This window comes from Sminthopsis crassicaudata, chromosome X, assembly GCF_048593235.1.
Source record: "Sminthopsis crassicaudata isolate SCR6 chromosome X, ASM4859323v1, whole genome shotgun sequence".
Taxonomy (NCBI): Eukaryota; Metazoa; Chordata; class Mammalia; order Dasyuromorphia; family Dasyuridae; genus Sminthopsis; species Sminthopsis crassicaudata.
Genome location: NC_133623.1, coordinates 7,271,365 through 7,298,738, shown reverse-complemented (window position 1 = coordinate 7,298,738; position 27,374 = coordinate 7,271,365). Strand labels below are relative to the sequence as shown.

Below are 27,374 nucleotides of genomic sequence, written 5' to 3'. Positions count from 1 at the left end.
CAGTTTCCCAGATTAAAACTCCCTCTGCTTGCTCTTTTATTTCTCCTCTTCCTATGGTTGGATCAATGGATGAAAAAAGCCTTTGTCAAAAGTTTACTATGGGCCAAACACTGTGCCAGGAATACAAAAGATAAAAGCTATATGACGCCCATTTTTGAGAAGGTCGCAGTCTAATTGAGGAAGATAACACATAAAGAAACTTCAGGGTAGATGGCAAGGCCCAGGGGTCATAAAGGAGATTATACCAGTCAAGCAGATAGCAAAGTTCAAGCGTTTATAAGGCACATCAACATGTGTGTTCTGGAGGTCAGCAAGTCGGGTGAGGACCTCACCACCACCACTAGAAAAGGAAAACCAGGGAGCCTGGGTTTCCTCTGGTGGGAGTGGAAATCACTATTCTGCCAGGAAGGCAGAAGAGGAAGTGCCTATTCTCAGGGATGCCATGCCCACTATTAGTGCCAGCTCTGGCTTGCCTCACCTATGGGCTTCTATGTAAAATGCTAGTGTTTATTCCTTCTGAGAGAGGTTGGACCAATTCAACAGCTCCCTATTCTGTTCTTTGGGACCAAGAGTTGATTTTCTATGGAACTGAAGAAATAAAAAACACTATGGCTTTATCCCTGAGGGAGAACCACCAGCTGCAAAGAGCTCTAAGAAGTGACAGTAAAAAGCCAACCACTAACAGCTTGCTGAGTGACACCTGTTATCTCCCATGTCTTGTAGCTTTGGGTGTTGATGAACAGCCTGTACGGGTTTGTTTCCTCCAAGGTACCTTGCCTCCACCTGGTGAATCCAAGTGAATAGAGCACACTGAGTCTGGCTCTGACGAAGGGGCAGCCTGAGGCCCATGTGGTTTGGGGCATGAAGCTTCTGTTGAGCGTTTTTCTCCCAAAACTCTTAGTTCCTCATTGATGATTCTGGAATCATTTGTTATCTGTTATTGCATCTGTGCTAGAATTCTACTCATTTCACTGTTAATGATCCAGCTTAGGACTTAGGGAGAAAAAGCGGGGAGAATCCTGGGCTTGAAACGTCCCCAGACTTCCTTGTCTTCCGAAACTCATCATTCTGCAAGATGAAATCAGCTTGGAAACTCACACCTCCACAGCCACTCCATATGATGAATTCTAGATAGCACCTTGCTTTTTGCCTTTTTGGTCATTGATGGTAGGATTAGCAGGTGAGAACTCAGGTTGTCTGGACAGTGACAAGGTGAGAACTCAGGTTGACTTGACAGTTCTCTGGCTCAGACCTTTGGTTTGGGTCTTTAAAGGGAGTTTACACCTCAGGAATTCTAAGAGGAGCAAGCTCATTGGTTGGAGTACTTCTTCCCAGAAGCCCTTGCATTATCCCACTCCCATTCTCTGGGAGGATAAAAGAGGACAGCACTCCAAAGAGAGGAGAAGTCTCTGCTCTACATCAGACTTGACGTGGCTCTCTGCAGGAAGGGAAGTCACTTCTCTGGACAAGAGTTAACGGCAATTGTCTGGAGACAACGGTTCTCTACAGGAAGAAGAATCTGTCCGAGAGATTTGAGTTGACACAGCAGATTTCCTCCCAGAGAGCGATCGGCAGCTTCTGGAGACAACAGCACGTTACAATTGGAGTGTCTAGTACTGAGAGTGGGGGGTAAATTTTTTCTCATTGCCATTTGGGCTGCCCATTCTCAAGAATTTCTGAGTTTGATCATTTGGATCTGACAGATGAGGTGTCTGCAGATTAAATTCCTGGGTATTCTATCCATAGGCATCATGTAGCCATCTTCATCTCAAGGGATTTGTATAATAGTGAGAGTCGTTTTATCCACCATAAATGAAGTTAAATCTGCTTTTTCTTTTCACTGAAGAAAAGTTATAGGTTTTAATTTGGAATTGGATTGAAAAAGGAGAGCTAAGGATGTCCCAATGAGATATTTATGTGTATGGAATTGCAGATGGGGATTGAGGAAGGTAAGTGGGGAGCAGATACATTTAGGAAGGGATTCTGAGGCAGGGTCATGGCTATCTTTATAGCCCACCTAATTATTTCCTCCTTTCTTGTTCCATTCTCCTCTTCTTCTTCCTCCTCCCTGCCTTCCTTTTCTTCCTTGCTTCTCTCCTGAGATCCATAGAAGGCTGGTGTCCTCTACCTAGGCTTCTCACTCATCCCCTATAATGCTTCAGTGGCCAGAGGCACCAGCAATCCTTACCGCCTCATCCAGGGTCCATGAGCAAGGGCCATAACAAGGTAACCCTATGCTGCAGAAAGGAAAGCAACGTTGAGGCCCTAGTTTGGCAAGTGTCATCTCTGTGAACAGCATCAGATGCAGGAGATGATGGAGTAGAATGGGAATGGCATGGACAAAGTTGCTGGTTTGTACCTGGAATTAGTGTTCTTGCTTTCAGGTTGGGGCAGAGCTGGGCCTATGAGGGGTACCCAAGGATGCTGAGAATGACTTTCATTTCACTGACTCCTGTCTTGTCAGGAGCTTCTGGGAACCGAGCCAAGACAAGGAAGGTTTAGGGGCAGGCTGAGAACTAAAGACAAACAGGATTCTTAACTCAGGGAATTAGGGCCAAGATGGAGACAGTAAGAGTTAGGTTGCCTTGACTTATCCCATGCAGCTCCATCTCCTCCGACTGCCCCTAAGCCCACTGTTATTAAACTTCCATCATCCTTAGCCCCCCCTTCCCAACCCCCACAATGAAGAGAGGATGAGATACTGGTCATGGTAAAAAAAACGACACCCATCCAGCAGACTCCCTCGGGCCCAGCCCAATAATCAGGGACAATCGGGACGCTGTAGTCTTTGTACTAGGGATGGCTTTTTTCCTTGAACTTTATACAGCATGAACTATGCTGCCCCATCTTCCTGGAGCTTTCCTTTAACGTGTTCCTGCCTCTCCAACGATAGCCTTAGCACCTTTGGCTTGGAGGTCTATTCCCTGACTCGGGGCTGCTGTGACTTTCATAGGCATATCTGACTCCAGCCAATAATCTCGGTTTTATCAAGTCAAGTCTTCATAACACACTATCCTATTAGGCCACTATTATGAAGCCCTGGCTTTTCAATTTGTGTTATATCCCTAAATCTCCCTTATGAGCCTTCTGGGATCTGGGAAGAGCCATAAACACCCCTCAACATGGCAAAAAATGATGAAAGATGGAAATAGTCACTGGAGGATTTGGGGAGGGGGCAGGCACACTGGTACATTGTTGCTACGGTTTTGAATTGGTTCCAACCATTGCAGAAAAAATTCAGTACTGTGAAAGTAAAGTCATATATTCTTTGGCCCACAGTGTTTTACTATTGAGTATGTTCCCCTGAGAGATTGAAGTAAAAAGAAATACCCAAATATCCATGGTACCATTTTTGTAGTTGAAAAAACCTGGAAGATAAGTAGCTGGTACCCATCAATTGGGGACTAACTAGACAAAATATAGGATATGAATATAACAGGACAAGAAATGACAAAAATAAACTATGCCCAAAAAGTTATCAAACTGTGCATACCCTTTGACCCAGCATTGCTGTTATTGGGCTTATATCCCAAAGACATACTAAAGAGCGGAAAGGGACCTGTATGTGCCAAAATGTTTGTGGCGGCCCTTTTCATAGTGGCTAGAAGCTGGAAGATGAATGGATGTCCATCCATTGGAGAATGGTTGGGTAAATTATGGTATATGAAGGTTATGGAATATTATTGCTCTGTAAGAAATGACCAACAGGAGGAATACAGAGAGTTTTGGAAAGACTTACATCAACTGATGCTGAGTGAAACGAGCAGAACCAGAAGATCACTGTACACTTCAATACTGTATGAGGATGTATTCTGATAGAAGTGGATATCTTCAACATAAAGAAGATCCAACTCACTTCCAGTGGATCAATGATGGACAGAAATAACTATACTCAGAGAAGGAACACTGGGAAGCGAATGTAAATTGTTAGCACTACTGTCTATCTACCCAGGTTACTTATACCTTCGGAAGCTAATAATTAATGTGCAACAAGAAAAAGGTATTTACACACATATCTTGTATCTAGGTTATATTGTAACACATGTAAAATGTATGGGACTGCCTGTCATCTGGGGAGGGAGTGGAGAGAGGGAGGGGATAATTTGGAAAAATGAATAAAAAAAATAAAAATAAAAAAATAAAAATAAAGAAATGACAAAAATAAATAGGTCAGAGAAATGTGAGCAGTTCTGTATTTCCTTCAGAGTAAAGAAAACAACCAGTATGCAAAATGACTCCACTGAGGCAAAGAAAAACAATGCTGAAGAGCAGCAAAAAACTGGTGAATTCTGGGGCTAAACTAGGATGCAGAGAGATGAACGTGGGGCGGGGGGGCATGACTGGGGATTGTGGCATGCATCAGTCCAGACAGCTGCTGTTGCTGTGTCTACACTTTTCTTAAATCTTTTCGTTCTGCAAAGAAGGATCTCATAGGAGACCAAGGATAAACTGCGGTCTGCAAACAAAAGGCAACAACAAAGCCACAGAGAGAGCACCTGTTCATGATATAAGTGCTCTCTACACTATAACACAATGATCGATATACAATATACACAACAATCTATACTACAATGATCAAAATATTAAAAAAAAACAAAAACGCTTGCAGACCCCAAGTGAAGAAGATGAGCATGTAGAGCATGGACCCTGGGAGGATGGGAGCCAGGCAAGGTCTCCTCTGGCTGTCTTCCTTCTTTATTTTCTCACCCCCAATTTTCATCTACTCCAGAACACTGGGGAGGGGACCGCCAACTACTAGGGGAAGTGTGGGTATGAGGAAGGGTTCAATACTTTTCTACTGGGATAGAACATTAAATGTAAAGTAAGGTACAAGTGAATCCAGGAATATCCTGCCATTTCTATTCAGGAGAAGAGAGACCACTGCCAATATTTTTCTGGAAGACTCGGGCATTGGGACATGAAGTTACTGCAATTTTATTGATTTATTTTCAAACTGCAGTTTATGCTTAGAAAATCTTCTCTATCTCTTGGACTGGCTACATCACAGGGAGAAGTCCTCACAGACTTAGGCCTCTGGAGACAGGGACATTTTGCCCCTTATTACTCCAGGAAATGGACAGGGGCTCCTCTCCCCTTCATAGCTGTGGAGTACTCAAGCCTATCCTCTGAAGGACTGGAAGGAGCCAATTAGGAGAGGGGATTCCACGGGCCTTTCATATTGTTAAGAAACTGAAAATGGCTATTTGCCTCCCAGTATAGACATCTATGTCTCCAATAAACAGAAAAAGGCTTTTTTTTTCTACTTGGAAGACAACTGGAAGGAAAAAAAACAAGATAAGGAATTTTGGGTGTGGGGTATGTTGGGAAGGTAAAGCACACCCACAAACCTGACTTTCAAGGACTCCCAGTCTCACAAGTGCAGTATTGTAAGGAATGCACCAGGTCAGACTAAAATATGAGAAGACTCAGAGTTGAAGTCAAGCTCTGACTCCTCACTCCCTTCGTTCCCTGGGCCTCAGTTTCCTATTCTGTAAAATGAAGACACCATGCTAGATAACCTCTGGGTTCCCTTCCAGCTCTAAATTGGCGGGTCCTACTGATGCATTGTTGGTGGAGTTGTGAAAGAATCCAGCCATTCTGGAGAGCAATCTGGAATTATGCCCAAAAAGTTATCAAACTGTGCATACCCTTTGATCCAGCCATACTACTACTGGGATTATAGCCCAAGGAACTACTAAAGAAGGGAAAGGGACCTGTATGTGCCAAAATGTTTGTGGCAGCCCTCTTTGTAGTGGCTAGAAACTGGAAAATGAATGGATGTCCATCCATTGGAGAATGGTTGGGTAAATTGTGGTATATGAAGGTTATGGGATATTATTGTTGTGTAAGAAATGACCAACAGGAGAAATACAGAGAGGCTTGGAGAGACTTACATCAACTGATGCTGAGTGAAATGTGCAGAACCAGAAGATCATTATACACTTCAACAATGATACTGTATGAGGATATATTCTGATGGAAGTGGATATCTTCAACATAGAGAAGACCTAATTCAGTTCCAATTGATCAATGATGGACAGAAACAACTACACCCAGAGAAGGAACACTGGGAAATGAGTATAAACTGTGAGCATTTTTGTTTTGTTTTTCTTCCCAGATTATTTTTACCTTCCGAATCCAATTCTTCCTTTGTAACAACAGCAAAAAAATTCGGTTTTGCACATATATATTGTAGCTAGGATATACTATAAGATATTTAATATGTATGGGAATGCCTGCCATCTAGGGGAGGGGGTGGAGGGAAGGAGGGGAAAAACTTGGAACAGAAGGGAGTACAAGGGATAATGTTGTAAAAAAAATTACCTATGCATATGTACTGTCAAAAATGTTATAATTATAAAATTAATTAAAAAAAGAGAAATATGAAAGAATGAATGGGCAGAAAAAGGCAGAAGATAAAGACAATGGGAATGCCGAGGATGAGAAGTCAAATGAGGAGGGATGGTCATGTGGTAGGGATGGGACAGAACATACTCACATTGTAGAAGATGAGAAAACCTCCAAAGAAAGAACGGGAGTAAAATAAAAATCTCCAACTGAAAATACAGAATAAGGCTAGAAATGAATGGGTGAGGTCATATCACTGGGAATGAATGGAGAGATTAACAAGTGGGGCCACTGGTTTCCAACTCAGTCTTGGTCCCCATGGTCCACTGACCCAAGTCTAGATACGTTGGTGCCAGTCTTCTATCAAGTCCCCCCAGCTCACCAGGCTTCAGAGAATTTCTTGCTTATTAATGGTCGCTCTTGCTTTCTCCAGTGTCGAAACCAGTGCTCAATTTAGCTCACAGAGAGGCTGCATTGGCTGGCCAGTTGATTCAGCTCATCCTAGGACAACAGAATATTAGGGTCAGAGTAGACAAAGGAAGAATCTTAGCTTCTGGTCACCACCCTCTCCCCTAAATTCATATAATCTCTTTAATCAGGGAGCACCTCCTCTGTCCCTCAGGGATCCAGAGGCTTCCAAGAACATGGTAGAAAGCATGTTTTGGTCCACAAGGCTTGAGCCTAGTCCCCAGGGGCAGGATCTATGGAGTTGCCTTCTCCCCTCAAACCCTACCCTGCAGTTTTGGAGGGCATGACTTCTCAATCAAAGCATTCCCTAGCCATAGTCTTATTGTCCTTTGGAAAAGAGGAGGTCCATGTTGTGGGGATGGGGGTAGGGAGGAGAGGAAAGTCTGCAACTAACTTGCCAAGTACTGTGGAAATATGGAAACTAAACATCTCCTGCCTTCACTGACCTTATATTCTATTAAAGGGAAACAACATGTGTATATATTAAAATATACATATAATATTATATATTTGTATATGTATTTATGTATATTATATATATGTGTATTTATATTGTATATAAATATAAAATAGAAACAAATTGCAAAAATAAATAAATTGGAAGGTCCTAAGGTCATATGGGGACAGTGAAATGCTTTGCTATTACAAAGGGGTCTTCATCATCAAAAAACAATAAAACACATTGAGTTTAGATGTATTGACTCCCATCTCCATCCCATAATGAATCTCCGAGATGAAACAGCTCACGGGACAATGGTTCTAGATGGGCACACCATGAGGACCCTGCGCAGCATGGCCAAAAGGGAGTGGACAGGTTAACAGTGCATGCTAACAAGTTATATACATGTGAGCAAAGCCAGAAAAGATAGGGAAGGGGGGGCATGGTAGAGGGCCTTTGGATAAATGGCATTAAACACAAGTGACTGACATCAGAAAATACTACTAGACAGGAAGAAACAATAGATGAGTTATTTGGGAAAGAGAGGCAAGTAGAGTAGTGATGAGAATTTCAAGTAGCCAGGCAAGGGCTCATAGGAGTCACAGAGCTAGAACAAGAAGAATTTTACAGATGAGGAAACCGAGCCCTACAAAGATGAAGTAAGCCAGCCAGAAGTAGCACTTGACCTTAGATTCTCAGTTTCCAAAGCTGGAACATCTCATCTGCTGATAGCAGAGCAGCTGGCAACTTCTTGACTTACTTTAATGATGTCATCCTTCATAGAGCAGAAGAATCGACAAGGGGGCACTTAATTCTGGGTATGATTCTCAGTAACAGAGATGAATGGATTAATGGCATGGAAATGATGGGAACCTTGGGGAGAAGTACTCTGTCCTAGAGTTGGCACAGAGGAAAGGAAATCTAGAGTGACAAGCACCCTCAATCTTAGAAAACCTGACTTCAAGGATTCAGGAAGTCCAGGGCAAGTCAGCCCAGGAGGGATGGGAAGGTTTCTGGAACGGAATCCTGAAGAAACAAAGTAACACAACAGAAAGCGAGGACTTGTCTGAATAGACCAGTGGGAAGACATAGGGAATTGAGCTGACTTTGATCTAAAAATGGAATACATGTATACGCACACATACATCTATGGACACATATACACACATGTATGTGTGTATGAGAGAGGGGACACCCATTAAAGCACATTATAGCATAAATGGTTTTAGGAGTTTTAAAATTCAAGGAATTTTCTTTTAGTGATGGGAGCGGGGTATAGAGGGGGAGAGAGGGCTCACAGGATGGCTAGGCTTGGAACAAGTGGGACAAAGGGTAAGTGATCTCAGAAGCAAGATAGAACAGCTTGATTCTTAATTTGCCTGTTTCTCTGCCAAAGAGAAAGACTGGGCAGTAGAAATATGGCTGCTAGGGTGCTGCTCACCTTAAGGCAAATAAGGAGTCACTTTTCTGACTTGATGTCTTTACGTCACCAGGTCCAGATGAATGAAGTATATCTTCAGGTATTGAAAAAAGTACAAATGGTGCTGGGAAATGAGGTCATGACATCTGAGAATGAAATAGCTACCACAGGATGGGAGGTACAACTGGTGTGACTGCTGTAAAAGGGAAAATTCCAAGGCTATTGATAGTAATCCTGATCTATATCCTGCCTCTGGAGCCAGATGGCTCTGGAGGAGAAAGTGAGGCAGGTTGTTAGGTTCTTACTAAGTGCTAAGTCGGTACTTAACAATTCTCTAGCTCAGAGTTCACACCTTTAGTTCATACAAGCAATTTCATTGGTTGAAGTAAATTTCCCCCAAGCCCCTGGAGTACACCCACGCCCATTCTCTGGGAGGATAAAAGGAGAGTTAGAGTCTGGAAAGTCAGTTCTGGATTGGGTCAAGGAGAAGACGTCCCGTGGATTCACAAGTCCAGCAATCCCATACTTTTGGAGGGGAAGAAGAGGACAGAGAAAAAGATTCACAGAGAAAAGAAACTTCCTCCCAGAGAAGGATTACAACTGAGAGACGACAGGACCTTTACAACAGGTGACCTCGCCCAGCCCTCCCTCACTTCAATCCAACTCACGTGAAGGTCATGGCATCACCTCCCTGATGTCATGGGCCTCTCTGAACATAAAGAACAAGAAATAACCAAAGGAAAGAGTGGGGAACCGCAGGCCAGTGAAGCTGATGTTAATGAGGTAATCAAGACTTCCATAGGAATTGAAGAGATGCTTATTGAATATCTAGAAAAGGAAGAATGATCCCCCAAAGTCAACAAGACATCCTCAAGAACAAGCCAGACTAACCTTAACTCTGTGGTTCATAAGCTTGCTAAGCTAGTAGATCAGAGAAATCACTTAGGTTTTAGAAAACCATTTAATAAAGTAGCTCATTTAATTCCTGCAAAAAAGACAGAGGAACAGGAGCTTAGATGACCTAATTGGAACAAGTTGACTAAGAGTAGCCATAATGGTTCAAAATCAAGTCAGTGGAAGGTATCTAATGGCCTGCTACAAGGCTCTGGGCTTGGTACTGTGCTATGTCACATTTCTATCAATGATTTGCTTAGAGACAGATTTGGCAGAATCACTGTGTTTGCAGATGCCACAAAGTTGGGAGGAATAGCTAACCCACTGGGTGACAAAGTCAGGAGTCAAAGAGATCCTATAAGGGGACTGAGCTGACATCTAATGAGGTATATTTTTTTTTTGCTGAGGCAATGGGAGTTAAGTGACTTGCCCAGGGTCACACAGGTAGAAAGTATTAAGTGTCTGAGGTCAGATTTGAACCCAGGTCTTCCTGACTTTGGAGCTGATGCTCTACCCACTGTGCCACCTAGCTGCCCCTAATGAGATATAATTTTACAAGGACAACTAGAAAGAAGCAGCTTGCAACAATAAAGTCAGCCTTAGTGAGAGTGAGGCATGGGCCCTAGCATTGCATCTGATACATGTTAGCTAAGTAATCTTGGGCAAGTCATTTTCTCTCTTCATTCCCCAGAACCACAAAGTGCTGAAGCGTTGTTGCTTTGGTAGATCCAATTTTTCATCAGAGATGTTTCTCTGAAACTGATAAACTCAGGACCTTCACACACATACAAGTATGTGTATGAATGTATGTATATATTCACGTATAAATATATATATATATATATATATATATATATATATATATATATATATATACACACACATACATACATACATACATACAACTATGTATATATCCCAAACCATTTATGTATATCAGTATTGATACAGACATAAAGTCTTCCACTTGAGTACAGCTTTGGAAAGTACAGCTGGGAGATCTGATGGATGCCATAATCTCCCACCTCAACATTAGAAGGAGAGAGATCACTGTAAGGTCTACAAGGGACAGCAGCGTGATGTGGCCCTCAAATGGGCTCAAGGCTATGGGACACACAGGAAGGGAAGAGCCTCCAGGAAGACTTCATCTGAACTATTGGGTTCAGTTTAGGGCCTTATAGGTTAAGCATGACAGAAATCCATTGTACAATGGATTTGGAAGACAGCCATATGGCCTTGAGTTTATGACACATGAGGATCAATTGAAAGAACTGGCTAAGTTGTTCCTGAAGAAAAGAAGCCTCTGGGGAGGACATGGGAGCTGGCTTTAAGAGTCTATGAAGGAGGGATATACTAGATTTTGTCCAATTGGTCCCAAAGGTGGAACCAAGAAAAGTCCGAAAGCTGTGTAGATTGGAAGACAAGATCCAAACAAAGAGGCCCATTCTAAAGCAGGCCTGGTTCAGGCCTCCCGAGAGATCTTCAAACAGATCCATATTTGTCAGCTACATTATAGTAGGGGTTTCATTGTATATGGGTTGGACATGAATACATATGCATAATGGATTGAACTGGATTAGATGGTCCCTTAACTCCTTTTGAAGTCAATCACGTGAACACACGTGCACATGTGTGTACACATAGACATTTTCTCATAGGTGTGTGTTGGTAAAGAAAAAAATCCTTTGAAGTCCAGCTCACATCTCACCTGTTCCATAAAACCTTCCTCGATCTAGCTGAAAGGCAATCCTTGCTCCTTGGGCCTCAGAAATCTTGGCTTCTATTCTGGAGAGCAATTTGGAACTATGCCCAAAAAGTTATCAAACTGTGCATACCCTTTGACCCAGCATTGCTGCTATTGGGATTATATCCCAAAGAAATACTGAGGAGGGGAAAGGGAGCTGTATGTGCCAAAATGTTTGTGGCAGCTCTTTTCATAGTGGCTAGAAACTGGAAACTGAGTGGCTGCCCATCCATTGGAGAATGATTGGGTAAATTATGGTATATGAAGGCTATGGAATATTATTGCTCTGTAAGAAATGACCAGCAGGAGGAATACAGAGAGGCCTGGAGAGACTTACATCAGCTGATGCTGAGGGAAATGAGCAGAACCAGAAGATCACTATACACTTCAACAACAATACTGTATGAGGATGTATTCTGATGGAAGTGGAAATCTTCAACATAAAGAAGATCCAACTCACTTCCAGTTGATCAATGATGGACAGAAACAACTACACCCAGAGAAGGAACACTGGGAAGTGAATGTAAATTGTTAGCACTACTGTCTGTCTACCCAGGTTACTTATACCTTCGGAAGCTAATACTTAATGTGCAACAAGAAAATGGTATTTACACACATATATTGTATCTAGGTTATATTGTAACACATGTAAAATGTATGGGATTTACCTGTCATCAGGGGGAGGGAGTGGAGGGAGGGAGGGGATAATTTGGAAAAATGAATTAAAAAAAAAAAAAAAGAAAAAGAAATCTTGGCTTCTATCCCCATGATGTACTGATCCTGTTTTGCTTTGGAACGAAGGTCTTTGGGTTCATATACTTGCTTTACTAGTCTGCCAGCTCCTTGAGGTCAGGGGCTGTGCCTTATATTTCCCACAGGGTCACATTTGTGCTAAGACAGACATGGGTTTTTGTGGTCCTTCGTAAATAAGTCATCTGCCACGCAGGGTTGTGAAACTGATAGAACAGGAAACCTCTTCAAGGTGGAGGATTCCAAGCAAGGAGCTAAAAGCTTCCCAGCTAAGTTGAGGGTAAATAAGAAAAGGCTTGGGTGCAGCCAGCTGCCTTCAGAGTAGATTTGTCCCTCTTATTGGGGCTTTTTTCTATTCAAAAGTAAAGATTTCCTATTTTTGTTTTTCTTTGTTCAAATACACACTCTCTTGTGCTCAAAAAGAAACTGAATAATTGAAAGTGGATTGACATTCACAAATAGAAATACATTTACCCTGGAGTGGGAATGGTGGGGATGGTGCCAAAGGATCTCAGTTCTAGCCTTCATGGAAGAAGGTCATGCTTAAACAACTGGTCTGGAGAATGACAATCTAAGGAGAAACCTGATTGTAAACTTCCATATCTCTCCACTTGAGCCTCCTGTCGAGAAGCCATAGTGAGTGCTTAAGACTGGAAGCCAATAGACCTTCTTTCTAGCTGGCCAACTTTGGTCAAGTCCCTTCCCTTGGCTGGACTTTTGTTTTCTTATTCTTTAAATGAAGATGTCTGCTTATATATTCTAGATTTCTTTCTACTCTGCCATTTGAAAAATTTTCTATTCTAGTATCACACATACACATGCACACAATACACATGCCTAAGGTTTTTCCCTGTTTTCATTTTCTTTTTAAGAAATTAAAATGCCCCAGGGATATTTCATAACCAGAATGTGAATTTTTTTTTCATATGCTTAGAAAATTCTTCCTTAAGCCTGCATGGGCAAGCACTATGTGAATGCCAGGTAGGGTATGACTCCAGAATCACAAAAGAGAAACTAATTGTGGAACTGGACTTGGGGGTTTGAGTTTGTTTTTCTTCCCTCCTAGTTTCAGGGTAATGAGGGGAATAATTCACTTAGCCGCCCATGGTGGTTTCAGTGGGGATCAGACTCTGTGCTCTGCTAGTCACACTCATTTATTTTGGAGATTGATAAAATTGCATCTTTGGCAGGGTATTCACCTCACTCCACGAGAAAAGCATTAAAAACCATTCCATCACAAAGAGAACGAGGGGCTGGCCCCAGCACACATACCTGCTTTCAAATATCACATTGATATCAACAGCCCATTTAAAGATGCCTCTCAAACCCTGCTTAGAAGGTCAGCAATCTGGGTTGCAGCAGATGGGGGTGGACTAATCCTATCAACGATTTCTCTCCTGAGTTGTATGTTAATGCCTTCACAGCGACACTGAGAAGCCAATTGGCAAACCCAACATGTACACCAATCATCCTTCACTATAACCTTTCCCCAGAAGCCCAAACTTAATGGAACTTCAATCCATCTTCCTCTCTTAGGTCTGTCCCTTCCAATAAAAGACAGAAGTCCTGGAATAAGAGGGACGTGCTGGTTCTTCCCTTCTGTTTTGACCTCCTGTTCTGCAAACTCACTCTCTACTGTTGCCTGGACTTCCATTGAGTCTCAACTTGGAAAACTCAAGTCAGCTATGACCCAGACAGCTCTTAGCCACATCTTCCTGATGCTAGAATGGAACAAGGGCATTGCCTCTGATGATGCCAAATGCATCAAATGCAGGGCAATTTTTATCTATATCACACCCTACATGGGAACTGAGAAGGCACAATGAAAGCCTTACCTTTGACACTGTATAGGAAGCAATGACCACACAGGTGGCAGCTTACTGGGTGACTGACGTGCTTCTTTCTCTTTGACTGTCATATATCTTTCTGATCTTATTGCTTAGGCCCTTCTCAACGTTCTTCCTTGGTGATATGTTACATACTCATGTCCACCATGGACCTTTCCACTGTACTTCGACAAGTATGGTGGCAGAATGCTTAGAGGCAGAAAGAATAGGATTTGAAGGCTTCCTCAGCCAATTAATTATTTCTTGTATGAACTTGGGCAAGTCAATTAATCTCTCTAGACTTTCTTTGTCTCATCTATAAAATGAGGCCTTGGATTCAATGACCACTAAGGTCCTTTCCAGATCTAGACTTGTGTAGAGGACTGAACTTTGGAGAAGTATACTTGAAAGAAGTATACTTGAAGAAGTACACATCAGTTGCCCTGGTTATGTGTAAGAAAAGTCCTTCAGGAAGTTGACCCACCTTCAAGCCAAGCTAGCCTTTGGAAAATGCCTCAAGATTTTAGACCACATTTCTCATCTTGTCTGTGATGAATTATCAAAATTATTGGATAAATCCTCATCTGTTCTCAATCCCAGATTTTTTTTCTTAAGGAGCAGTAAACTTTCAAAATGAGTTATGGAGAAGGGTAGAATGTTATAAAAAAAGGTTAGTCATTTGTCAGAAACTTTTCCCCAAAATGATGATTTGCAGTACGTGACAGCTTGGTATGGGGCAGTTTTTCTTCCTCGTTTCCTTCACTTTATGAGGCCATCATCCGGTGACACTTTCCAAAATCATTTCTGTGAACTTGAGACCTTTGATTACCAAGTCTGAAAGCATCAGCCAGACAGTGATTTGAGCACCAAAAGCTTGTTTGGGAAGGAGAAATCAATCACACCCAGCAAAAGGATCAGACAACAAAGCAGGTTGGGAAAAGTCCCATGATGCCCAGTTGTGTTTCCAGAGTCAGCGGGGATTTTCTCTGGCCCTCCTTCCTTAGGGAGTACCTTGCAGGAAAATGACCCAAGTCTTCAGAGAGATTCACATTGGGAATCTGAACCATTTCAGAGCAAAGCCAAGTTCCTAGGAGAGTTCTAATGGAAGCTTTCCTATTAAACTCCAAATGGATTCTTTGAAATTTGCATTTCTAATAGAAAGTCTTTATTCAGCCATTCTGGCCTCAGGCCTTCACGGGGAGCTCTCATTTACATCCAGTAAAAAGTATCTTGGTTACCTTGCAATTAATCATTAAAACTAATCATGGTTAAATATAGGTCCCATTGAGCCAATGAAGGCATCCCCCCAGACCAGTTTCACTAGCTGTCTGTGAGGGTTTATCTTCATATGTTTGGGTTAAGACTGGTTCTTGGCACTCAGAATTTCATGATTATGTTGCTCAAGCCTACTGGGGAAGTCAGAGCTGACCCAAGGCTGGATTAGGAGAGAGCCAATCTCCACATTCTCATCCCCACAGGTATCTCTTGGGCACCTACTGTGTGTAAAGTTTGGTCCTGTGAACAGGGCAGCTAGAACTCTCTGTCCCTATGACCTCGCCTGGGACAATGGCAGGGATAGGCCAAAGCCCCTGGCTACTGCTGATGTGACATGCAGTGGATAGTGCTGAAGGAGGCTAATTCACAGTCCCTGACTTTCCCAAAGTCGTGTGGAGTCATGGAAGGCTGCTAGAAGCCTTACTGGTCCAACCCATATAAGAAAGGAATCTCCACTCCAATCTCCTCAACAAGGGGATCATCCAGCCTGTGCTAATGGTCTCACAGTCTCACTGAAGAGGAAATAGACATCTCCAGAACCAAGAGAGAGCAGTGCAACACAATAAACAGCTAAGGACCCAGTTGTCTGGAATGGTTTGCCTCAGGAAATAATAAGCTCCCAATATCTCGGTGACCTTTTCTGCTATCTTAGAAATTACCACTACAAGGACCATTGAGAAAACCTCAAAGCACTAAGTCACAACAATTGACAATGAATTTATTATTTATCCAAGTCAAAAGAAAGGATGAAAAATTTTATTTCAAATTAAAATTACAAAACTTATTTTTGCATCACTTGACACACCCAGTGGTCCCTCTGTAATTCCCCCCTCAACACACCAGTGTGGTGTCATGGATATTCTGCTAGCACCATGCTCCATCTGCCACCACTATGCCTTTGCACTGGACATTGCATGTGTCTGATAATATATCCTCTCCTCTCCTCTGTCTTTGGTAATCCCTGCTTTCTGCCCAGAGCCAGCTCAAGCACCATCTCCTATGTGAAACTTTCCCTGATCTCCCCCATCCTTGGTAGTGCCTCCCTAGCAAAACTGCCTTATGTCCCCCAAATTGTTAGTGTAGGTGAAAGTTATTGAAGCTATTAAATATGTCAGCTCTCAGAGCTTCCAACTGCACCAAGATGTTGGGAGGCACTATATTAATATCTGAACAAGCATTTCCTCCATTAGAATGTCAGCTCCCAGAGGGGAGGGGCTGTGCCTCCTTGTATCCCTGCTGCTCGGCACGGTGCTCAGCACTATCTCCTTTTGGGGAGGATGTAGAAAATCAGGAGTTGCTGACCCACTGGTCATTGGTACGTAAGGTACCAATCTAACCGCCAGACAGGCCACATTGAAGAGATGCTTCTCCTGGGTGCTTCAAAGTAGTAGTACTATTCCTGGGGGCGTGATATCTGAGCTCCCTCATCAAAAGGCACCCCAATGCCTTGAAAGACTCATTGCCAGACAGAAAATAATGGAGCAGAGCCTGGACACTTCTCGTTGTCACTGTACCTATCACTAATGAAGAGAAGAGAGGTGACAATTCTCAATTCCCTATGCATTTTCCATGTAGCACGTGGTAGTATGGTGATGCAAACCCCCAAATTAACAGTCTCTGAGTTCAAGGAGTTTACAGTCTATTGGCGGGGGTGGGGGGGAGGAAGTCAGAGAAGTAAATACAAAATATCTCCAAAGGGATTTTAACTTAAAGCAATAAGACTTGAAAGATCCAGAAAGACCTGCTAAATTCTGGCCACCTTTTGAATGGATTCAGGGATTATAAAAGACTGAGGTGGGAAAGTAAAGCATTGAGGCATGGGAAAAGTTTCTCCAAAGGCAGGAAAGGTGAGGGAGGAAGGTTGTGAGCAGGACATGCTAAGGAGGCTAACTTTGGGTAGACAACAAAATCCAAAATGCCTGCCAGGAAAGCCAGGCTGGTGCTAGATTAGGAAGGGCTATAAATTCCAGAAAAGGGGGTTTGCATTTGCTCCTAAGGACAATGAGGAGCCACTGAATTTCTTGAGCAGGAAAGGAGCACGATCAGACCTGTACTTGGATGACAGTCCTTTAGCAGAAGGTCAAAGATGCCCAAACATCTTGAAGTGACTATTGTCAGGATGACGATCATAAAACAGTGCCTGTTTATTGCATGATATTCTCTATGTATGTCCAGTAAAGAAGGGTGGGGAGCTACACATCTTAATATCATTCATTCTATGTTCAAATTAGAGCCACTGAAAGATATGAAGCAAACAGGCTTGATGGAGCCCATCTTTGAATGAAATTCAGAGTCCAAGGTAGATAGAACTCAGAACAGAGACTAGCAGCCTCTCCCCCTGGTGAGGTCAGCATTCTAGCACTCTGGTTAATCCCACCGGCCCCAAGTTGGTTCAGTCCCAAATAGGACTAAAGCCCACTGGATAATGGAGGCCCAAGAGAAATGGAAAAAAAAAGAGCTCAAATGGGTCATCGTGGATAGAAGTTGGCAGCATGAAGATGATTGGTAAGACCCTGAAGAGAGGTGTGATTCCTCCTCAAGTTTAGAGTCATCATCTAAGACATCCAAGGTCAGGGGAATGGGGCAAAGCATACAGAGGGAGGGAAGAGGTCAGAAAAGACTGGTTTTCAAAAACATTTACTCCATTAAGTTCCTAGTCTAAGGAGGCTGGCCAGAATGCCCCCATATACTGTGCACAGGCTGCAAAGGCAATCGAGTGAATACTGTCTGTATTATGATGAGGATGAATGTAATACAATTCTCAACAAATTGAGACTTTCTCCCCATGTTGCTCCATTAGGTCCTCAATGAGGTGCAACTACTTTCCTTGCAGAATAATAAACCAAGAGAATTGGGCCTCATTAAGAAGTCTGAATGTCAGTTCCTCTGTTTTCTTCACTTAGAGGCACAGCCTAACTTTCTTAGCTTTGCACAGAAAAACCAGCCATCCTGGACATTGGAGTAAGGGATGAGCCAAAGCCGCCCACTAGAAATACTTTGGTTCTTGGCTTTCACTACCTTTGGGAATTGGTCTGTGTTCATACTCCCATTCTGATCTGTTCCACATCTTTTCCTAATACCAAGAGTAGACCCTGGATAGAATTAGAAAGTTGTATTTGATGCTCTTTCTTCTCTATCTACACTCCTTTGTCTATAGGTGCCAAATTCCCTCATGCTAACCACTAGCTGTCTAAAGACCTGCGTTTTTCTGCTATCCAAGATGTAGAGGGAATTGAGGAGAAAAAAGAACAAGAACCATTCCCCAAGTAGCTAAATAGTTAAGGAATAGGAACAGGCAATTCTCACAAGAAGAAATACAAGCTATCAAAAACCATATGAAAAATGGTTGCAAATCATTAATAATCATTTCTTGCTACCTTCTCACTAGGCTTCCACATTGTTACAAACAACTTCTTTCTTCTTTGTTAGATTTCCCAATTGGTCTAAGAGATTCCCAACTGGCTGGAACCACAACACTGCCAAGCTCACAATTCACGGCAACTTGGCAGGTCAATTACTTGTGTATTGTGTTGACACCTGGGGGAGTAGAGGAGTTGGCCAAGGCCCTTCTAATCAACCAAGGCCCTTCTACTTACCTTTCTTTATCAGTGTGCCACAATGATGCTCTGCCTGGACTTATTCCCCAGTGGTTAACATACTCCATCCCACCTCCATCCCCCTTACTTTTCCCATCTCCTCTATACTGTCCTTGGCTACTAAAGTGCAACCTTCTTCCCCATCCACTTCAGCTACTTGCTGCTTCATTCTCTATTCCCCCCAACACAGACATAGACACACACACACACACACACACACACACACACACACACATGCCCATTCCTTCTACTCTGCCATCTGGAATCCTTCTGTGTAATTAACAAACTTGATCCTATACTATTTCTATTTCACTCCTTCCATATTATAGCACTTCCTGAGATCTGGCTTTCTCTTGATGACCTAGAATTCTTGCTACCCTTTCTGGTACTTGTTATACTTTCACTCATACTCCTCAACTCATTGGTCAGTGAGAGTGGAGTTCAAGTTTTATTCTTTGCTCTTCTTGCCACATCTAGACACTCCCTAATCACTTAGCACCTCTCCTCCTTTGAGGTCCATTCAATCCAATTGACCATTCAATGAAAATTATGATAGCTATTACCTACTGACTCTCCACCTTAAATATTAATGTTCCTTCAAATACCCAATTTCCCAACTTTTTGACCTATTCAATTGCCTTGGCCTACTGCTCCACCACATCTCAATTATATAAAAGCTTGGTTATACCCTCGATCTTGCCATCCCCCACAACAGCATCACATTCAAGAACTATGAACTTCTTTTAGGTGACTATTATTTGTCATCTTTCTATTTTCTCAATGTCTCACTCATCCTCAGTTGACTGTCTGTGATAACCATGATTTCCAATTCTTCTATGCTTCAGCGTTACCCCAGATCCTCAACCCTGTTTTGGCTACCCTTTCTTTCCTTCCATGTTTTGAGCTCTTGGGAAAGTAGTTCAACTCTACATCATCCTTGTTCCCTCATTCCATAGCCGACCAAACCTTGGTAAACTTGAACCACAGACTCTTCCCACTATTTGTTTCTATTCCTACTCGATTGTTTCTGAGTACAACTGGAAGAAATCATGAAACTATGCTGACTGGGTTCATTACAACTTTATGTTAGCTTAAGTCAACTAAGATCATTAGAGTACAGCAATTTTACTTCTCTCGAATTCGTTAGAATAGCACACCTGCTATTCTAAAACTTTTCTACTCTTTTCATGTCTCCCTCATTACTCTCTCTTTATCCTCTTAGCTGAGAACTTCAACTCATACTATACCAAAAATTCAAGGCCATTTCCCCCCTTTTTCTCATCACCTTTCAGGCAGATGTCTGCCCCAGTCCCTCCTGTCTCTTCCTTCACTCCTGTTTCTGAACAGATGTTCCCTCTTGCCAAAGGCAAATCTTCTACAAGCATCTTAGATCTCATCTCCTTCTGTCTACTCCAGCAAGCTGCCCCCTGCAAGCATCTATAGTCTCTAATATTTTCTCTCTTCACTTTTATTGGAGATCCTGGTATTCTGGAGACAACAAACATATCCATGTCTGCAATTCTTTTTAAAAACTACTATGATAGCCACCTTTTCTTCTCTATCTCTCCTTTGTCTCATGGCTAAATCCCCCCCAAATATTTACAATTAGTGCTTCAACCTGCTAAAGCTATTAATGGCAGAAAATATATTAATATTACTCCTCCCTAGAGGTATATTCTCAGGATATAATGTTTTCACCTAAAGTAAATAAATCTCAAATAGGGAAATTTCAGGGAGTATGGCAGGGCTGATGGGGCTTTCCCAAAATCCCTTCAACATCATAGGAATGCTTCCATTTTGTTCTCCACTTTTCTATGACAATAGCAAACTTCTTGAAAATAAGGACTATCTCATTTTTTCTCTAAAGCCCATGACTTAGCACACTGTACCTTTCCAATGGGAAGGGGGCAGCAGAGAACAAATGGTCAAGACCTGTGATTTCATCTAGGAAAAAATCCCAATGTGGAATGTCCCTTGGAAACTCATTTATAACTTCTAGTCCTAAAAAGGTACTTCCTGGTGCACTACAATATGAAGTGACCTGACTAGTATGGTTCAGAGTAGACAGAGATCTTTATAAATCCAATGCCAGCTATCTAGTTAACTGCCCAGCACTGACTCTTGCATTCGTTCCTCATAGATAGTAAGCACTGAACAAATGAATATTAATGTATTGGTCTACCTGACATCTGGGGGAGGGGTGGAGGGGAAGAAGGGGAAAAATTGGAATAAAAGGTTTTTTAACAGTCAATGGTGAAAAATGACCCATGCATATATCTTGTAAATAAAAAAGCTATAATTAAAACAAAAAAAAAATGAATGTTGAGTTGAAATCCTCAAGTTGGACTCTAGTATAACTCTTCCAGCTCCCTAGCTTCCCTGGTAGAGAGGCAGAGATCAGTTGATATTTTAATTTCTGGGATGTGCACTCAGGTACTCTGATATTCTTTATAGTGATGTAGGAGAGGGAGAACAAGGAGAGGAAGAAATGTTCTATTTGGCAGGTTAGAATAAAACAAGGATACAGGAGGTAATGAGCTTTACTTTCAAGCCACCTGCTAGTAACCTTACTCAAGTGAACTATTTACTGAGCTGTATGTTATTTCCTAGAACTACACAGACACTAGATACCGTTTTACTCCATGAAGTACAACCACAGACCACCTTGGCTTGGAACACTGGCCAAGTTGCCCTCTTCTCCACAGTTGGGTATTCTTTTTTTTGTCAAATGGACAAAAGAAAGGTAGCCAAATGTAATTTAAATTAAAGGATCATTTTTCATGAGCCTGTAGGGGTGATTGGCAAATTCTCCCTTCTGCCCATGGGGCTAATGTGAGAGCATGAAAGTACCTGTAAACTTTATTTACATGCTAACACTTTCAAAGACCCATGATTCCATCTCCATGAAAATTCTTTCCAAAGGAACAACTTACAAGTCCTTGTTCGGTACCCAAGAGTGTACTTGTGAATTATTGTGATCAAAAACTTTGGTTATAGTAATTTATTGCTATTTTAAAATGTTTTTAATTCCTAATTATCATTATAATGAGCATTTGGTTATTTTGCATATTGAAAAGATTACTTGAGTCAGTGGACAAAGAGAGAAAGAATTATTACTTGTAGTTAAGATCTCTTTCTCCATTTAACCAATTAACTCCTTGAAGTGGACAAGGGTCAGCAAACATTTAAAGTATCAGGATGAAAAGTTTAAAAATTCATCCAGACAAAAAGAGAATTTAAACAACTCTTGGCCTGGCCCCAAGATATGACATGAATAATTATAATACCAAATAACATCTAATAATATGTTCACAACAGAATCTTTACCCCAAACTTTCCTCAGAACAACGATCAAATCAATATTGCCATTTTAACACTCCTTCCTGGCCATCACTCCCCTGATACATGTTGTTTGCCCTGGGACCGTCTTACTTTTTGTATATCTACTATTATCATTGAGTACTATACTTGGCTCATGATAGGTAATAAAATTCCTCTGTCCTTCCTTCCATCTCTGTCTCTCTCTCCATCTTTGTCTCTATCTCTGTCTCTTTCTCAATCTCTGTCTCTGTTGCTGACAACTCTAAGAACATCACTATTTCTGGGAAAGGCACCACAATCTTTCAAGGTTCACAGCCTCCTCATTGTCAAGCCCTCACTCTCCCTTATCCATAGAGCTTAGTGATTGCCAAGTATGACATACAATATCCCTTTTATCCCTTTGCCTCATTGCCTCTATCTTGGCAATCACAAGAACTGCCTAATTGATCTTCTCACTTCTGATCTTTCTCATCTCCAATCCATTCTCTCCATGTTCCACAAAGCAATTTTCCTAAAGCACAGATCTCATCATGCTATGATCCTACTCACTAAATTCTGGTAGCTTTCCAGGACCTCCAGGATTAAACATCAAGGTCTCTGTCATTTAAGGTCTTTCATGGCCTAGTTCCTTATCATACCCTTTCAGCCACCCTTTGAGTCATACAAAACAATCTTATCCCACATAACTGATCCTCCCTTTCTTTTACTGTGTTGATTCTTGTCCTTCCTTATTGAAGAGGACCAGGATATCAAGCAGGGGATGTCATTGACTTGCAAGTGAATTGGATTTCAGTAAGAGAGGGCTGGGCAAGGTCACCGGCCCTACTTTCCCCTCCAGAGCCCTCTGGGACCAGGGGCCAGAGAGAGATCAGGACGACTGGAGATGGCTCTGGATGCAGTGGGAGATCTTGGCCTTTTTAAGCAAAGGTTTTCAACAAGTCTCAGTTTGACTGAGGCAACATCCATTCAGTGATCAAGGCTGGGTAATGATGAGGCAAAGAATCTCCTCTTTCACCTAGTCCAAAAAAAATAACTAAATGAATGAATGAATGAAGGACTCTGGGAGGGAAAGACCCTAAGGGTTTCTGGCTAAAGCAGAAATGACTGCTATTTACATTGTCTGAGTCAATCAAGACCCAAACATTCACTCCCACAGGATTCCCTAGTGTCTATTAAAAATCAACTCAAATCCAGGAAATACCTCCTCCCATATGGAAGTTAGACTTCCAGGAACCACAACAATACAAGCTTGCCTCCAATCTTGCCCGGGACACAGCAAACTCAAAAATGGAAACAAAATGCTATTTCAAAGAGAGTTTTCCATCTGCAGAAGACAGATGATACAGGAGAGGGATGTGTAGACATCTAAAGAATATACTTTAAACCTTTTCATCTTCCTAAGCTTATGTCACTGACACTGCTAGCACATTCCCTATTCTCTCCATTCCTGTGCTAACAACTCTCAGATGCCAAACCCCAAAGTCTCATTCCCTTGAGAACCTCTTAAACCCTTGTCTTCCCACAAAGTCTCACTCTATATCCTCTACTATGTCCTCTAGAATACCTACTCTATAATTAATAAATCTCTTTCATCTCAACAGTCTTCCTTTTCCATTTCTTCCATCTTCTTGCTCTCAGCAACATCCTTAATGACATGATTTCCCTGGTCATTCTTTCTTAGGACCAGCTTCCTTTAGCTCATACCCCAGACTCATTGGTTAAGGTGGAGGAGTCGGAATATTCCTTACTCCTCATCACCATTTCTCAAGTCTCCCTCTACCATCATCACTCAGCAGCTTTACCTCATTTGAAGTTCATTCCATCAAATGTATCAGCTAGCCCAGACTGTGATTTCTGTTATCTAAAAAACCTCTAAAAGTTCCCTCCTCCTTTTGAAATTGTCTTAAAATTTCTATTTATTCTGAACCTAACATTGAAAAAATAATGTGCATTTTAAAATACTCAGAAGAATAACAAAAGGATTGTGTTTGAAACTCTGTATCTTCTTTCCATACTTCTTGCTTTTTTCAAAGTATATTCTAAATTCTTGATGCTTGCTTTTATGTGTATCTCTTTGTTTCCTATGGTTTTCTTTTATGTCTTTTTAAAAAGGATTTGATGGCATTTTCCCTTTCCTACCACTTCAACCAACTCCTTTCATTGTCTTATCTCCTTACTTCTTCCCTGCTACTTAGAAGGACGCCTTGGTGCTCCATCCTTAAAAATGCCTCACAAACTCCCAGAAAAAAAAAAAAAAAGCTGTCACTTTCTGCCTTCACTTTCTCCCCTCCTTTTCCCACTTCTCCTATTTCTCTGAAAGGTACCATCACTCTTAAATCACCCTTGGAAGTCATCCTTGACTGTCTACTTTCTTTCATGCCCCATATTCAATCAGTCATCAAGTCTTTCCCCTCAATTCCATACCCTCAAACTCTCTATCAGATTTTTTTTCTCTACTTATTCTATAATCCTGCTAGTCAGACTGAGAACACCTCTCTCTCCCACTATTTTAATTCCAATCTAAGTCTGCTATTTGATATTCCTGAACTCACCCAGGCCAGTCTCTGAGCCACCCACATCCGGCAAATTGATGTTCCCAAAGTCAACATCCAGTCAGGGTGAGCATTTAAAGCACATTAGCCCTTAGCTGTGGTTGATCATTCTTCACTGACTGCTCCCCAGCAGTCTAAACTACTAAACGGGGCCAACTCCTTTCCCTGTACATAGCATTTCCTCAGTTGTCTCTGTACTTCTTTGTCTTCCAAGAGTCTCCTACTAGGATCTGCTTCTATCTAGACACATTATCTACCCAGTAATGTTCTCAGAACCTGTTTTCCTTTTGTTTTTGTATATCTAGCACTTCATACAGTGCATGGTACACAGTAGATACTTGATAAAGGCTTGTTGATTGATTGCCAAGTCCTCTCAATTCTACCTTCATATCTATCTCAGCTATATACCGTTCTCCCCATTCCTATAGCCGTCCCCCCTATTTCTGGTCCTTAGCACCTCTTACCTGGACCAGCACAAGTGCCTCCTAATTGGTTTCTCTGCATCTGACCTTTATACACCGTCTGCAATCAGTCCTCCACACAGCTATTAAACCTGTATTCCTGAAGCACAGGCCCAACTTTGGCACTGCCTCCCTCAAACATTTGACCTCTAGGATAGAAGGCGAATTCTTTCTTGGCCTCTAAAGCCCTTTATGAGCTGGCTCTAACTTGTCTTGATAAAATGATTTCATATGATTTACTCCGACACTCTCTTTTCCGGTCAAACTTACTTTCTCTTTCCTGTACACAAAAAAACTTTTTCCTATTCTTGGGTTTTCCTTCCCATAGGTTATCCTCAGGCATGCCTTACATAAATCCCCTCCTCATCTCCACCTCCTCCCTTCCAAAAAAAAAAAAGTCACTTATTACCAAAAGCCCTTTCTGATCCCCACCCTCTCCCTGATTAGTGTGCCCCACTGAACTGAGCTTCCATTTACTTTTCACATATTTTTGAAGGAAGGAAGACCTTAATTCACCCAGAATGAGACACTAGCTATGTGACTCTGAGTGAGTCTATCTCAGTTTCCTCATCTGTAAACGGAGATGATAAAAATAGCACTGCCTCCCAGAATCTTTTGTTAAGATCAAATGAGATAATATTTGAAAAGTGTTTTATAAACTTTAAGGCACTATATAAATGTATACTATATCTATATCTATATCTATACATAATATAAATATAAACTGCACATAAACTGTTATCATCATCACCATTTTGTACTTACCTATCTGTGTACATATCATCCTCCCTTCATACCCCAGTAGAATGTAATCGACTTGTACCTTTCCCTTTCCTCTTGGTAGAACCAACACCTAGCACACAGAAAGCCTACAAAATCATTTGCTAAGGCAACTACAGGTGATAATGAACAGCAACCTCCCACTGCTTGAGTTCTATAAATTGATAATTTTGTATTTTCCATGAATGATGATAAATATTCAGCCCTTGGCTGAAAAGAAGTTCCCCAGCCCTAATGTAAAACAGTTGAAATCAGAAAAAAGAATTTTTTTTCTGGCTAATATATACATGTGAAAAAACAGGAATATGGAAATAAGACCTCTCTCCCCCACTCCTGCTTTATCACTGTAGGTATACAGCTCTTTCTCTGCTCAGATCACTCATCTATATCAGAGACTGAGAGGGGTTTCATAATTGAGAAACTGAATTATCCCAGGTCCCAGGGCCAGAGCTACTTTTGGAGGTGCATGATGACTAGGTCTAGTTTAAACACAAGTAATTATGGTAGGACAACATAACAAATGCTGACCACAAGCCGGAGTAAGGTGACCTGCAGAAAACCTCCAATTCTCCATACCAGGAAGCTAATTTCAAAGCAAAGGTTAATCCTGAGACTCCTTGGTAGATAGCTGGAGGCTCTACTCTGTATTAGGAAGAGTTTTGGTCTCCTGCTGGTGATGAAGGGTCTTCTCTCTAGGACTCTGAAATAAATGAGAAAAATCATGCCTTAATAAAAAAAAACAATCTGGAAGGTACTAGTTGTTTTCCCTGACAAGATTTTAACTGGCTGGTGTCCATTCTACTCTAAAAATATGTAAAAAGCCTCAAGAATCTAAACTAAGAAAGCCCTGAGAACTTTGGATGAAGTTTGAAGCTGAAACTCCCTCAAGATGTGCCCATGGGAGCAGTGCTTAGCAGTGACCACTGCAGAGACCTAGAGATTCTGTGGGCTTGATGAGATAAGCCTGGCGACATCACCAGAACACATGGGGACGCCCCAAACAGAGAATGAATTGCCTTTCAGCACTTCTCTCAATGGGCCAATGGGACTCTGGTTTATAGGGAAATATTTGCTTCTTTGCTTAGTGCTTTCCCTTCAATTATTTTGCTTGAACTAATTGTATCCTTGATCTAATTAACAAAAGTAAATAGATCTATGGGATTTTAGCACATGCAGATCCATACAGTTTCTTGAGCCTGTGGTACCCATGAATTGGGGACCTTTTCTGTGAACTGGAAGTGGTTGTGAGGGGATGAACTACTGAACAGAAACCAAGGACCAGAAAAGTTGTCATAGTTCAGGATCACACAGGAAGTAAATGGACCTGGATTTGTGTGAAGCACAACTGAATCTTGGCCAGGGCCAGCTGTTTCTGCCCATTTTCATCAGCATACACAAATGCAAATGTGGTCCCCCACAAAAAGGGGCAGAGCTGACTGATTCAGAGAACACAGGCTTCAGGACCCAATGGCTAAATAGCAGAAATAAACCATTTCAGAT

At 41.8% G+C, this 27,374-nt stretch overlaps 1 long non-coding RNA gene across 1 annotated transcript in view; it reads right to left on the bottom strand.

The window, feature by feature from the left end:
* The window catches only part of LOC141549235 (uncharacterized), a 255,425-nt gene that overhangs the window by 79,150 nt on the left and 148,901 nt on the right, over positions 1-27,374 (bottom strand). Inside the window, exon 3 of the long non-coding RNA XR_012484292.1 lies at positions 6,731-6,849. This is a non-coding gene — a long non-coding RNA (uncharacterized LOC141549235). The remainder of the gene's footprint in view (positions 1-6,730; positions 6,850-27,374) is intronic.